This window comes from Poromitra crassiceps, assembly GCF_964638095.1.
Source record: "Poromitra crassiceps genome assembly, chromosome: 19".
Taxonomy (NCBI): domain Eukaryota; kingdom Metazoa; phylum Chordata; class Actinopteri; order Beryciformes; family Melamphaidae; genus Poromitra; species Poromitra crassiceps.
The window spans coordinates 29,484,215-29,498,369 of record NC_139646.1 but is presented as its reverse complement, the minus strand read 5'-3'; positions in this window follow the sequence as shown (position 1 = coordinate 29,498,369).

Sequence of the window (14,155 nt, the reverse complement as noted above, 5' to 3'; positions counted from 1 at the left end):
CCGTCCCTGCTTCCCACTGATGATGTCACTGAGGATGTCATCAGTGATGTCACTCGAGCAATTGTGATGTCATCAGTGATGATGTCATCAATGATGTCACTCAAGGAATTGTGATGTCATCAGTGAGTGATGTCATCTGTGATGATGTTGACTCAGGGTGTGTTCAAATACCTCTACTAAGCCTACTGTCTACTCTTTCTTTTTTTTTCATATTTTAAATTTTTATAGAACACAAACTAGACAAAACAGACAAACAGGCTCAGACACAGGGGAAGAAAGGAAAGACAAACAAAAAACAAAACAAAAAATATAATCAACATTACAAAGTGGTGCCGCCAGCCACCTAAGGTGCTAATGTTCTTGTAAATTATGTACCTGGGATCTCCCTCAAGGGGTCTGTGGGAAGCCAGCCGGGTGAGTCACCCGTCACCCCTAGCCTCGTTGAGGTAGACTAAAAATGGGTCCCAGATGGTTATACATTTTCTAAGTGAGTTGGTTCTCAGGAACCTAAGTCTCTCCATGCGTATAACAGAGGTCATGTCCGTCAACCACAATTGGAAAGAGGGTGGAGAGGGAGATTTCCATTCCTTCAGAATTTGTTTTTTGGCAACAGTTGTCCCCAGTGTCAGAGACTGTTGCACAGCTGTAGGAAAGTTCAGAGAGGACTCCGAGCAGCCGAAGATGGCGAGTTCTGCCTCTGGCTGAAGGGCCACCCCGTAGGCCAGTTAGGGGTGTCACTATACATTCAGTTCACGATACGATACGATACGATACACGATATTGGGTTCACGATAACGATACGATACGATATTTTAACAATATTTTTTTGCGATCGATTTGTAAGTTGAGGGGGCATCCTCCATGCTAATTTGAGTAATTTCACCATTTTCATCCTCCGTGTCTGTAACGTCCCTCATCTGTTCAAACAAAGCAATGAAAAGGAGAGCGAGCATGCAATCAGATGCAGATCAGTGCCACCATGTTCAGCTTCTTTTTCTCGCGATATGAGATTTAATCTCAACGATACATATCGTCACGTTTTGATATCGCGATATATTGTGGGACGATATATTGTGACATCCCTAGTGTGTAGCCTATATTTGGGTTTAAGAAAAAAATTGTCAACACTCATACCATTAACGGGGGCACGGTGGTGCAGTGGTAGTGCTGTCGCCTCGCAGGTCCTGGGTTTGATTCCTGCCTGGGATGCTGTGGGCGCTGAGGGTGTGTCCCCATTCCCATGTCCTCAGTGCCTATGGCCTAGGTGGGCTCGTCAAAAGGGCCTGTCTGTGTGGAGTTGACATGTTCTCCCCGTGCTCGCCTGGGGTTTCCTCCAGATGGGAACGCCCCTGATAAAAAAGAAAAGAAAAGAAGGCGACCATTAGAGGACATTTGTGTCTCTGTAGAAGAAAATAATAATACTCTTGCTCTTAGAGGACATTTTTGTCCCATTGACTCCCATTAAAAGTCCCCTTTTCTTCACAAATCAGTCAAATATTCTGGCCCAGAATCCCGTCAGTGAAGGGCAGAACCAGAAGGCATGAGACAGTGTCCCCTCCGACACTTGACACCTTTCACACAGTGGTGAGATAGTAGGATCTTGTGTAATTTCTGCTTAGAGTAGTGGAGACGGTGAGCAACTTTAAATTGAATCAGCTGATGTCTGCTATTAACTGAGCAGAGTTGTACAACCGACAGGCTCTTTTCCCATATAATGTCAGATAATTCAGTACCAAGTTCTTCCTGCCATGCTTCTCTGATCCTCTCAGTAGAGGCCATGCTACAGTCATCAAACAGACACACAAATCTAGAGATGAGGTGCCTGGAGTGAGGAGGGCTCAGCGAAACATCAAAAAGAGCATGTTCATTTGGGAGCGCTTCAAAGGCCTGAATCTTGGATGGAACATAGTTTCAGATTTGTAGGAATCTGAGCCAGTCCGTGCCGGGCAACTCAAACTTCCTTTTCAGTAAATCAAAGGATGCAAAATGACCATCTATTTATAGGTCTTTGATGGAAGCCAGACCCCTTTCACTCCAGGCATGGTAGTTTCTATCTGACCAAGGAGGCAAAAAAGAGTGATTCAAACAAATTGGAGTGTGGATGGAAACATCTGGTAGACTCAAAACTTTCCTAACTTGGTTTAGAATTCTGAGGGAGTTTTACTGTCTACTCTTTCTCAACGTATGTATCTACTGTATACTAACTACTAAATATGAAATTATGTATGCGGGCTGTTAACACTCAGCCATGTATCCCAGAATGCATTTCGCACCAGCTCGGGAGAGTTCAGATTGCAGTAACATGGCCGCCAAGCGGCTAGAAATGGTTTAGTTTTAGCTCTACAAATGTTAATATTGCACTTTATGAACGTTTCCAAAGAAAAGAGAACTCCTGCACACTGTCTCCACTTGCAAACGTTTATTAAAGCACCTATGAGCAAGATTTTCGCTTGTTATGAAAGAGTCAAAATGCAGTGATGCTTCACACCAAGGGCGACCCGAATATACGGCACGAAATTGCGATGCGAATTTTGACCCACCTGTCAATCACAGCCACAGATGTGTACACGTCGGAAGCAAATTTCTGAAAAATCGACCGTGGTCCGAAAAAAATAAATGCCGCAATAACGCTCAGCAAAACTTTGCCGTTGGTATGCACGGTTGCATTGACTGATATAGGTTCGGAAAATATCATTGACGTGCGAATTAATCGCACGAAAAAAACACTCCCGATGTGTAAGGACCTTTACCTGTAACAGCAGATGAGACCAAAGCAGAGTGAATCGGCGAGTGCTATCTTGTTGATTTGAGTCTCTCATGGTCTCTCTCTGTCACGGATAGATGTGGAAGTGAAACGAAAGGATTTACGGCAGCCAGTTCGACCATAACCACAAAATTACTTCCAAACAAACTGATACAATATAACGAGAGATGTTCGCGAGAGTAGAAAGCCCCTTGAAGTAGCGAGGAAAGCCATCCTTCTTGTTTTGGTCTGTTGCTAGGCAGAGCGAAACGATTTACGGCAGCTGTAAACCGTTGCTAGGCAGAGCGAAACGATTTACGGCAGCTGTAAACCGTTGCTAGGCAGAGCGAAACGATTTACGGCAGCTGTAAACCGTTGCTAGGCAGAGCGAAACGGTTTACGGTTCAACAGACCCAAAACAGCTTTCCTCGCTACTTCAAGGGGCTTTCTACTCTCGCGAACATCCCTCGTTATATTCTCCAGCTGGTAGAGACACAGACTCGGGGGCACCGGAGAGCATCCTATGCTTTAGGTGCTCCAGGGGAGAGTTTGGGGGCATGTTCACAAACTTATTTAAATAAACGTGCTGTTATAACTCCAATTTATTGCATATTTTTGAATTAGTTCTCAAGTCATGACTGGAATGCAGGCTTCTGACTTGTTGTAAAGTGTTGGCTGTAGCCTACTTTTTGTTGCTACTGTCTCGAACCCTGCCTCTCATAATAAAGGCATGGCTTCCTGGATGTTATTCTATACGTTTAGCTGCAAAATGACTCTGAACTGTCATCAAGTCAAACTGTGTGATGACAGTGTTTGGGCGTGTGCGTGTTTGTGTGTGATGGCTCGCAGCTCGAGGCATCATGTATCATTGTTTTAAATGATCCTCGCATGCTAATTCCTGCTGATTCCTTCCCATGCTGTTATTATAAAAGTCAGTGCAACAGTCATTAACAGCAGAAAACAGCTTCAAACTTTACCCATCTGACTCCTGCATGAACCCAGCACAGCACGCCATGAAACATGACCCAGGGTGTGTGTGTGTGTGTGTGTGTATGTGTGTGTGTGTGTGTGTGTGTGTGTGTGTGTGTGTGTGTGTGTGTGTGTGTGAGTAAGAGAGAGAGAGAGAGTGTGTGAGCTTCCTAATCCAGGATTTATTGGCCATTAGTACAGCCTGAAAGTCATTACAGTTCATTTTGCTGCTGGCCTGACATTTTATTAGGACAAATACGGGCTTTTTGGATATGTGTGTATGGGTGTGTATATGAATGTGGGTAGGTGCACAACTGTGCATATGTGTGTGTGTGTGTGTGTGTGTGTGTGTGTGTGCACGAGTGCGCATGTGTGCGTGTGCACACATGCACGCGTGTGTGTGTGTGTATGTGTTTGTGTGCGTGTGTGCACGAGCGCACATGTGTGCGTGTGCGCGCATGCACGTGTGTGTGTGTGTGTGACATTTTATCAGGACAAATTTCCCCATAGGGATCAAGCCCATGATTTCTGAGAGCAGGAAAAAGACTAAAAAGCCTCAAGAAGGAAGGGATGGATAGATAATAGAGAGATTGATGGGTGGGAAAGAAAGAAGGGTCAGGGAGGGATGGAGGGAGGGAGGGAGGGAGGGAGGGAGGGATGGATGGAGGGATGGAGGGAGGGATGGATGGAGGGATGGAGGGAGGGAGGGAGGGAGGGAAAGAACGGAAAAGATTACAGGGTAAAAAGGAATTGGGGGTAGATGACGGGGGTTGAGGAGGGGTATATGGAAAGATGATGTGAAGGGCAGATGAATGAATAGAAAGATGGGGTGATGGGTAGCCAATCAGAGCAGGGGTGGGTTATGCGATGGACTGCATGGGTAAGAGAGTACTGCAGAGAGGTAAGAGGTAAGAGAGTACTGGAGGTAAGAGAGTACTGCAGAGAGGTAAGAGGTAAGAGAGTACTGGAGGTGATGGGATGGACTGCAGGTAAGAGAGTACTGCAGGTAAGAGAGTACTGCAGGTAAGAGAGTACTGCAGGTAAGAGAGTACTGCAGGTAAGAGAGTACTGCAGGTAAGAGAGTACTGCAGAGAGGTAAGAGGTAAGAGAGTACTGGAGGTAAGAGAGTACTGCAGGTAAGAGAGTACTGCAGAGAGGTAAGAGGTAAGAGAGTACTGGAGGTAAGAGAGTACTGCAGGTAAGAGAGTACTGTCTGGAGGTAAGAGAGTACTGCAGGTAAGAGAGTACTGCAGGTAAGAGAGTACTGCAGGTAAGAGAGTACTGCAGAGAGGTAAGAGGTAAGAGAGTACTGGAGGTAAGAGAGTACTGCAGGTAAGAGAGTACTGTCTGGAGGTAAGAGAGTACTGCAGGTAAGAGAGTACTGGAGGTAAGAGAGTACTGGAGGTAAGAGAGTACTGGAGGTAAGAGAGTACTGCAGAGAGGTAAGAGGTAAGAGAGTACTGGAGGTAAGAGAGTACTGCAGGTAAGAGAGTACTGTCTGGAGGTAAGAGAGTACTGCAGGTAAGAGAGTACTGCAGGTAAGAGAGTACTGGAGGTAAGAGAGTACTGCAGGTAAGAGAGTACTGCAGGTAAGAGAGTACTGCAGGTAAGAGAGTACTGCAGGTAAGAGAGTACTGCAGGAAATTATGTATTTTTGTAGGCCAACCCAGAAGTCATGCACTTCCTGGTTTATTCATCTCAAAGTCAATGGGATTTGGGATTTTGGTTAAATGCCTGAAATAACGTCGCTGGTTAACAAAGGTTTGTGAAACTGCAAACTTTTTTGTTTGTTCAGGAAGAAAATCTTCGCAAATGATTTTTGAAGCGTTTTCTGAAAATCCAGATAAAAAAAAAATCACATTTACACTTAAACAATCATAAAAGTGGTGTTGATTTGTGAAGATTATCTTGCTGAACACAATGTTTGTTGTTTCATGAACTATTGTTAACCACAGACATTATTTCAGGCATTTAACCCAAATCCCCAGACAAAAATCCCATTGACTTCCTGACGAGGGAACCAGGAAGTGTCTGACTTCCAGGTCGGTAGGTCGGCAGGTAGAGTTGGGCCGGTTAGATTTTTTTTTTTTACACCCGTTTGATATTATACTAAAAATCACACCGAAACGGTATACCTAATTTTACTACTAAGTGCCACAATTGACTTCACCAGCAGCCGGGCAGCCGCTCCGGTGCCATGGCACGAGTCCGATACCTCACGAGTCCGACACCTCACGAGTCCGAAAAAAGAGGCTAACTTCCCCCAGACCCTAACCCAAAACCTAACCTCTCCCACCCCTAACCCAAAACCATGAGGTGTCGGACTCGTGAGGTATCGGACTCGTGAGGTATCGGACTAGGGGGCAGTCCCCGCCGCTCCTATAGCCCACGAATGAAAGCGACTCCAGTGGTAGGGCAAATCCCCAGCTGCACATAGTTGTGGCAATTCACGTAACCAACGATCTCTGAAAAAACGCCACGATGTTAGTGAAACATGCATGGACAGGTTACGCTGCTTTCAAAAGTGTTGCGGAGGAAATTGCGTTTTTCTGCGAGCTAATCTAGCCATATCTGTTAGCGTGCTAGTTTCCTGTTGCTAGATTCCGTTTCCTGTGCTCGCATGCATGCCAGATAATAGATAGATGTAGATGGTTATTGTAGTGTTCAATAGACTGCTCTTTATAGTAGCCTACTTTTTTTTTTACTTTTCATTTGACTATTTTGAAGAGCAGCACTATGCTACCAGCAATCAACCACTTTACCTTTTCTGCACTATTTCATATTTAAAAATCCCAAGGTTTCACCCAAAGGCCTCGCTCTCTCTCCCACACACACACATACACACACACACACACACACACACACACACACACACACACACACACACACACAAACACACACGCCTCTGTGTGGCCCACGATGGAATTGCAAAAATAAATAAATAAATTACAGTGCACCGAACGCAACATGCAAGATACCCGCTGAATAAGTGTCCAAATGTTCATGTCATTCTGGGCAATACTCTTCTGTTATAGCATTTCAGTCTGGAATATGGAATATCTTTCAATAATATTTATGACTAAAAGGCTAAAAGTAATCTCATGTGTAAGAAATGACTGTTCTACATTGAAGTAGAAATTTAAATAATTAACTTGTTGGTTTTGGATTTATTTAGCTTCAAGAGTGCATTTTTGTTCTTGTGTGACACTCAACACAGGCTTTGAGAATCCCGGGCCACTTACTGATACTTGAAATTAACCCACTCATATTCTGGTTTATTTCAAGAAAAACATTTCGGCTAGTGGAAATTCTAATTGGCTGGTAACTTTAAAATCTAGCAGCCATATTGGCAGGTGGTCAAAAAAGTTAATTTCAAGCCCTGCAGGGAGAGCAGGTGGTGACATAGGAGTGAGTGAGAAAAGGATCAAATATTGGTGGTTAAGACTGAATAATGACATCACAATTGTTAATTTAAAATTAGTTATTCCTCTAAACCTGGCTTCAAATGCCCCAAATTTTTCACGCTGGCGCCGTTCAGCCCTCACAAAATCTGGTAGCCAGGATGTTTATCTCTCTATTATCAAAGTTGCCCATCCATGGGTTACGGCATGACAATATTTGTTCGGCCCCCGGCAACAATCTGGGTTTCTCATGTGGCCCCCCATGAAAAATAGTTGCCCACCCCTGGTCTAGAAAATGCGATTTTATCAGAAAATATTTATTTCTGCTGTTTTGGGGTTTCATCAGATTTTAGTAAAAAAAAAGCATTGGCTTTCATTCTGTGTAAAGATTATTGTGAAATTCGACCGCTAAATACTACCTAAAAAACAATGAAATCTCAGTTAAACTGGCGGCCATCTTGGATTTGAGGTCAAATCTGACTTCCCTCCACATCTGAAAATAAACCTTATGGTACTCACTCACTATCTGATTTGTGAAACTTTTATCCCATTTGTGAAAACTAAAATAATGGGTGATTTCACTGAGATTTCATAGTTTTTTCGCATCTAGACCGCATAAAACCAGGCCTAGTTCAAAGACATTTCTCTTGGAAGTGGAGTGAGACCCACACTGTCAGGTGTCTCTAGAGCCTTTCCTTATCCTTTGTCTTGTGTAACAGAATTAACGATTCCACTTGCCATTACTAGCCATCTTAGTTTTTATTGAATATGTACTGAATTTAATTTATTATTGGTCACTTGCCTGTGTTGATATTGTGTTATTCACAATTTGAATTTGTTGCTTTAATTATATTTCGGAAGTTACCATGGAGTCCTATTTTCATGAGAGCACTTGAAGTCATCTCAGGGAGTTTTATTTTCTTGGGGATATTTGAACATCTCTTTGATGGCTCCTTGGAAACTTGACAGGTCCACCCTGTGTTAAGCCTTCAGTCTGCTTAACCCGTCTCAATGCTAGGTTGATTTGTATTAAGCTCCCGGTAATATCGTTCATAATAACATGAATTTATTTTCGTTTTGCCTGCCTTATATGTGGAGATACGTTTCTTATCATCACAACACATGGTTGGTGATGCTGTGAGATTGTGGGCGGAGCTATGTTACAAGTAGTTGGCGATCTTAAAATCGTGTTGTGATTCATCCTTGTGCTGTAGCTACTAGCTAGCCAACTGTGTAATGTTGTTACGTTTCAGTACACATGACATTGCTGTGTTGATGAGAGCTGACTGTCCAGAACTAAAACAGACAACTGTGTGTCTTACCAGAATACACGGAGGTTATCTCCAAAGAAGAACCTGGTCTGAGTGTCGTCTTAAACACAACGCCACAGTATACAGCCGCTACACTTGCAGGTTTGAATTTCGGAGAAAATAGTAGCCGAATACAACGCTCTTCAGCGGCTGACTGGGAAGTCCCAGATGTTGGACTTTCCCACTGACACATGAAGGCAGCATAGGCGCCGATTGCGTGAGTGCTCGAGCGCTCGGGCACCCATGGGACATGGTGAACTTCTGTTCCAAGCACCCACAGGAAAAAAGTAGTCAAAAACTCAGCAATCCAATCCAAATCCACTCTTTTCCGCTGGTGCATACTATTTTTCTTTTCAATTGTTGTTATTGATTCTATTTATGCAAAAACTGCACTTATGACTTTGTTTACTACTAACGTTAACATTAGCGCCTTTTGCTTTGGGAGACGCCATTACTGTTTTGCCAGTGGCTGCCCTGATTGACTAGTTATGTTGTCAATTACGGCACAGTTTCCTGATTGGCCAGTGCACTTAGTCATTGATGGAAATGGCTGCTGGGCCAGGTGGAAGTCCAGACTGATTCACAATGTGAGTTCACGTGATGATGGATTTACCAGGCAGTTACCACTTGCTGCCATTTGTGCAGAATTGCCAAATGCAGCGTTAAATATAAAGAAAAAAATATTAGAACAAAGTTCACTTACCTTTTGTTATAACTGCACTGTAGGTTGTTTAATTGTATGAAAAGTAGCCTTTGCTTATGATTATTTAATGCATAGAGGTGTCATTTTTCACAACAATAGTATATTTAAAAAATAAGTATTTACCAACTTTGCCTATTAGTTGCTCTACTGTGCAAAACCCCATGTTGTGTGAAAGTGCTCCAAGCATAGAGTGAATATATTCGACTTTTATACATTTAATATTTCATAGCTTATATTCCTAACTTTACCAATTAAGATCGCCCTGGGGGAAGTAGGACTCTTTCGCACTCACTCTCTCTCTCTCTCTTTCTCTCCCTCTCCCACTCTCTTTCTCTCTCTCTCCTCTCCTATGGCATAGTGTCAATTAAAATGACATCTGGTGTCACTGTCACTGCCGATATGACTGTGACATGTTTCTCCTGAAAGCCCTAATAGGATCGACTCTCCACCACTCAACCCAAATCTCTGCTATAATTGTTTCACATTCAGTCATCAGCCAATGTTTGAAACTTTGCCCCCCCCCCCCCCCCCCCCCCCCCCATACGTTTCCATGTCTTCTTTCCCATCATGGCTCTCCGCTATTCTCCCAAAAACGTTTCATTTTCATTTCACTCCCTGAAAACAGAGGGTTTTTCCTGATAACATCGTCTTAATGGCCAAATGCAAAATGGCTTTAGATGACTGAATGATCCCTAAAAGCAAACAGTTTGCCACCAACGACATCTAAAAAACAAAAGAATGACCATTAAAGCCCCTGGAAACAAAAAATAAATCTGTGTTTTGAGTTTGTCACAACACAGAAAAATGTGTTATTAACACAGCCAAATGTGTTATTCACACAGCCACACAGGTTTGAAAATCCTGAAAACTGTTCTGAAACTGTGTGGGCATACCTGGTGAAGCCCAGTGATGCAGGGTCTAGAGGTTTATTGATTGATTTTTTATGAGACTATTAGTCATGCATTCTACAGTGCCCAGCCCCCATGAGCCTACAAGAAACACATCAAATACAACAATAAAACAAGACAACGCAACAATGGTAGAAATAAAAGTAGCACAAATGGAAAGTCAGCAACATACTGCACAAAGAACAGGACAAATCATTCCATCACTTTTTAAACAAAATGTTCTGTCTTTGCTGCCATGCCTGACAAATACAACTTGCAATGGGGAAGGTGCCTTTTTTAAAGCACAACTCTAGTTTCTCATAGTCATCCACGTAAAAAAAGTCAGCATAAATAGAGGACATTTGACTAAAGAGCACTTCCCTTGCATCAGCATGCAGTGCAATAGAGCAAAAAGTGAGTCTGGTTGTCAATGTCACGTAAATCACATAGTAAACAGTCTACCTTCTTCAGGGGTAGCAGCATTAAACCTACCAGTCTCTATTGCTAAGGGAAGGCTTCCAGAGAGTAACTGGGCACACAGAGATCTTTTTCCTCTGTCCAAGTCTAACTTCACATAGGGCTCCACACCGTAACGGTCTTTTAGGTGACGATAGTTTTGGGCATCCCATAAGTCAGCAGACCATTTATCCTTACTCATCACTCAAGCAATTGTGATGTCACTGATGATGTCACAATGGCTATGACGTGTGAAGCTGTGCAATTGTGCGCTGAGTGATGTCACTCGAGCACTCCATGATGTGATCAGTGATGGTCACTTGAGCAATTGTGATGTCATCAGTGAGGCGAGGCCAAAGCGACTTACAATAACACATTTTTGTCAGCAATAGAGCAATCAACTATGGAGCACAGTCTATGACAACTACAACCTCTGAAGGAACAGTGGTACAAGTTTAGGTTATTTTTTTTATTTTATTTTTTTAGAAAGAGAGAGAACGAAGTTAGATCAAGAAGGGCCCAGATGGAGCCTGAAAAGGTGTGTCTTTAGTCTTTTCCGAAAGATCGGCAGTGATTCAGCCGTCCTGACCGAAGGTGGAAGCTCGTTCCACCATTGAGGTGCCAGGGACGAGAAGAGTCGAGATCGGGATGAGCGACTTTTGAGCCCCCGTAGCGAAGGAGGGGCGAGGCGACCTGCACTGGTGGAGGAGCGAAGGGAGCGCTGAGAGGTTTGGAACCTGACCATAGATTGCAGGTATATATACATAATATATTAAGTTTTATGATATATTAAGTTAAGCTAAGCCATTGCTGCATACATCTTCTACCTCTGCCCTCTGCTCTATCTTTGCTGTGTCTCTCCACTGTGTGACTGTCCAAATAAAGCACAAAAAGCAAAAAAGGGGAAGACAAAGTAAAAACCAAAAACAGACATCACGGCTAAGAGACGTACATTTTTATCACTCCCCCCTCATGAGCACAAGGCTAAGCGGTTTGCAGCCGCCTTCTAGCTGCTTGCAGCTATATTTCGTCAGATGATCTGCAGGAGCCTGTCAGGCAGATGGGGTGGGTCATGTCGTCGTACCTGTCAGGCAGATGGGCTGGGTCATGTGGTACCTGGCTTTCTGCTCCCAGCTGGCTGGCCATGGCCTCTCTCTTCTCCCCTTCAGCTGTGTCTCAGGAGGTGAAGCGGGTCATCCACTAATCGCCAGGCCGGTGGTTCAATCCCTGGCTCCTCCTGTCTGCATGTCAAAGTGTCGTTGGGCAAATACCCTACGGGGGAGCTGCTGCCATCGCTGTGTAAATGGAGGTACTGTATATTGTAAAGCGCTTCAGATAAAAGGCACTATAAATGCAGTCCACAGACAGCTGCAAATAATAATTTTTTTAACATAATTGATTCAAGTCAAGATATTTTTTCTCATGTGTAAACAACAACAAAAAACACATGGAATCCAATCTTTTCAAATTAGACAACCTACTTTTAGATGTGGTTTTGGACATGCAAATTGTTTGAGCGCTGTGATCAAAGGGTTTTCCCCCGCTCCATGTTTGTTTGACACACTATGAGACACACACACACACACACACACACACACACACACACACAAACACACACACACACACACACACACACACACACACACACACACACACACGCACACACACACCATGGAGAGCTGTGTCCGTCCGTGTGTGCGTCCAGAGTTGCTCTGATCGCCTCCAAAATGTGCACGAATTTGCTATATGCCAGGCAGCATGTATGTTACTGATGACATCACTGATGACATTATCCGTCATCTGGATGCCTGGCAAAAATATTGCCAGGCAGCTGGCTGCTGGCCACTGATGACATCATTTGTCCTCAGGGTTGTGAGTCAGTCAGTCAGCTTCAGACAAAGTGGGCAGCCAGCTGCTTGGCTCATCAGTGAGTGATGCAATCAGCGAAGTCTGAGACAGCCAGAGCCAGATGTAGCTAACACGCCCACATGGTATAGCTGTTTTTACATTGACTACAGCTCTCACTGCTATGGCATCACTGACGAGGTCAGGGCTGGTCACTGCTATGGCATCACTGACGAGGTCAGGGCTGGTCACTGCTATGGCATCACTGACGAGGTCAGGGCTGGTCACTTAGCATTTTCAGAAGGAGCATGTGTGCCCCTAAATTGAAAAAACTAGGAGCACACAAAGAATTTTAGGAGCATGATAAAAAAATTATTAATAATGTGTTTCTCCTTAATAAAGGGATATTAGGAGACATTTTTAAACAAAATAACATTTATTTGAATATGAAATGTACACTACGTTTTAAAGTGAATTAATGTGCAACTGAGGTATATTTTCAAAACGGCAAGTTACATTCCTCAAATTAAATTCACAAACCTGTAGAACAAGAGTGCAGAGAGAATACAAATAAAATAAAATAATCAATCCTAGACGTGTGCGGGCTGCAGAGAGAGTGCAGAGAGCGTAATCTAGAGAGGAGAGTACATGTGGCTTCAGTGACTACGTTTACATGCACACAATATTCCGCTTTTTGCCATATTCGGAAAATGACAATATTCCGACTAAATGAATAATCCACTAATATTCCCGTTTACATGCAGCCGTAGCTCGCCCTCCCGTGAGGGAGGGTGGGGGGAGAGAGAGATGCAGGTAGGCGGAGCCGCAGAGTTTTTCTGTTGAGAATAAACAGAGCAGCACTATTCTTACGAGCATCACTTTCAGAGCATCATTTCAGGAGCTTGCTGCTGAAAAGTTTGGTGTTGCGCATCCAAGTCTTTCATAAAAAAGTAGGCTAGTAGCCTACTTTATTACCTCGCAGGCTCGCAAGCATTGTGGACTTCCGTGGGCACTGGGCACTATGACTACTCTCTCTCTCTCTTTAAAGGAGAATTTCGGTTTTTTACACCACGGTCCTTATTTCCAGCTTAAAATATTATGTTTTACTCGCCCAAATAACTTTGGTATCATTCGGATACCTACAGAAGATATTGAGCTCGGAGTAGTATCTTCAAACAGACTATAACGGGCGCAAACAGGGCCAGCTGCTTTATCTCCCGCTGCTGTTTGTAATCGATATGTGGCCTTTTTCCACTGTAAAAACACGATTTCAGACAGACAAGCCCGTCTTTTACTATCACACGAACACTTCAACACATGCATGCGGCCACAACACACACTCATGCTGACGGTGGCCGGTGAAATTTGTCCTCTGCATTTGACCCATCCAGGCCTGTCCTTTTCCTCCGGGGGGTAGGCCAGGAGCAGTGGTCGCTTTTTCTTTCCAGCGCCCAGGGACCAACTTCAGATGTTGTCGTCACTGGTCGGATGACGATCTTCTGCATGTTTTTAGTGGGGGGTTATGTACGGAGGAACCCTCTGGGGAGCACAGGGAGAACATGCTAACTCCACACAGAAAGGCCCTTTCGACGAGATAGCTCACCTGGGCAGTAGGCACTGAAGATATGGGGGGGTCACAACTCCAGCGCCCACAGCGTCCCAGGCGGGAATCGAACTCAGGACCTTCTAGCTGTAAGGCGACAGCGCTACCGACTGCACCACCGTACCCCCAATACCGCACTCGAGCGGCAATTGCAGATTTTGCACTTCACATTATTGTGGGTGAAATGCTCCCACACTTTGGACGTATGAGGATGGCTAGACATTTTTTCTGTGGAGCA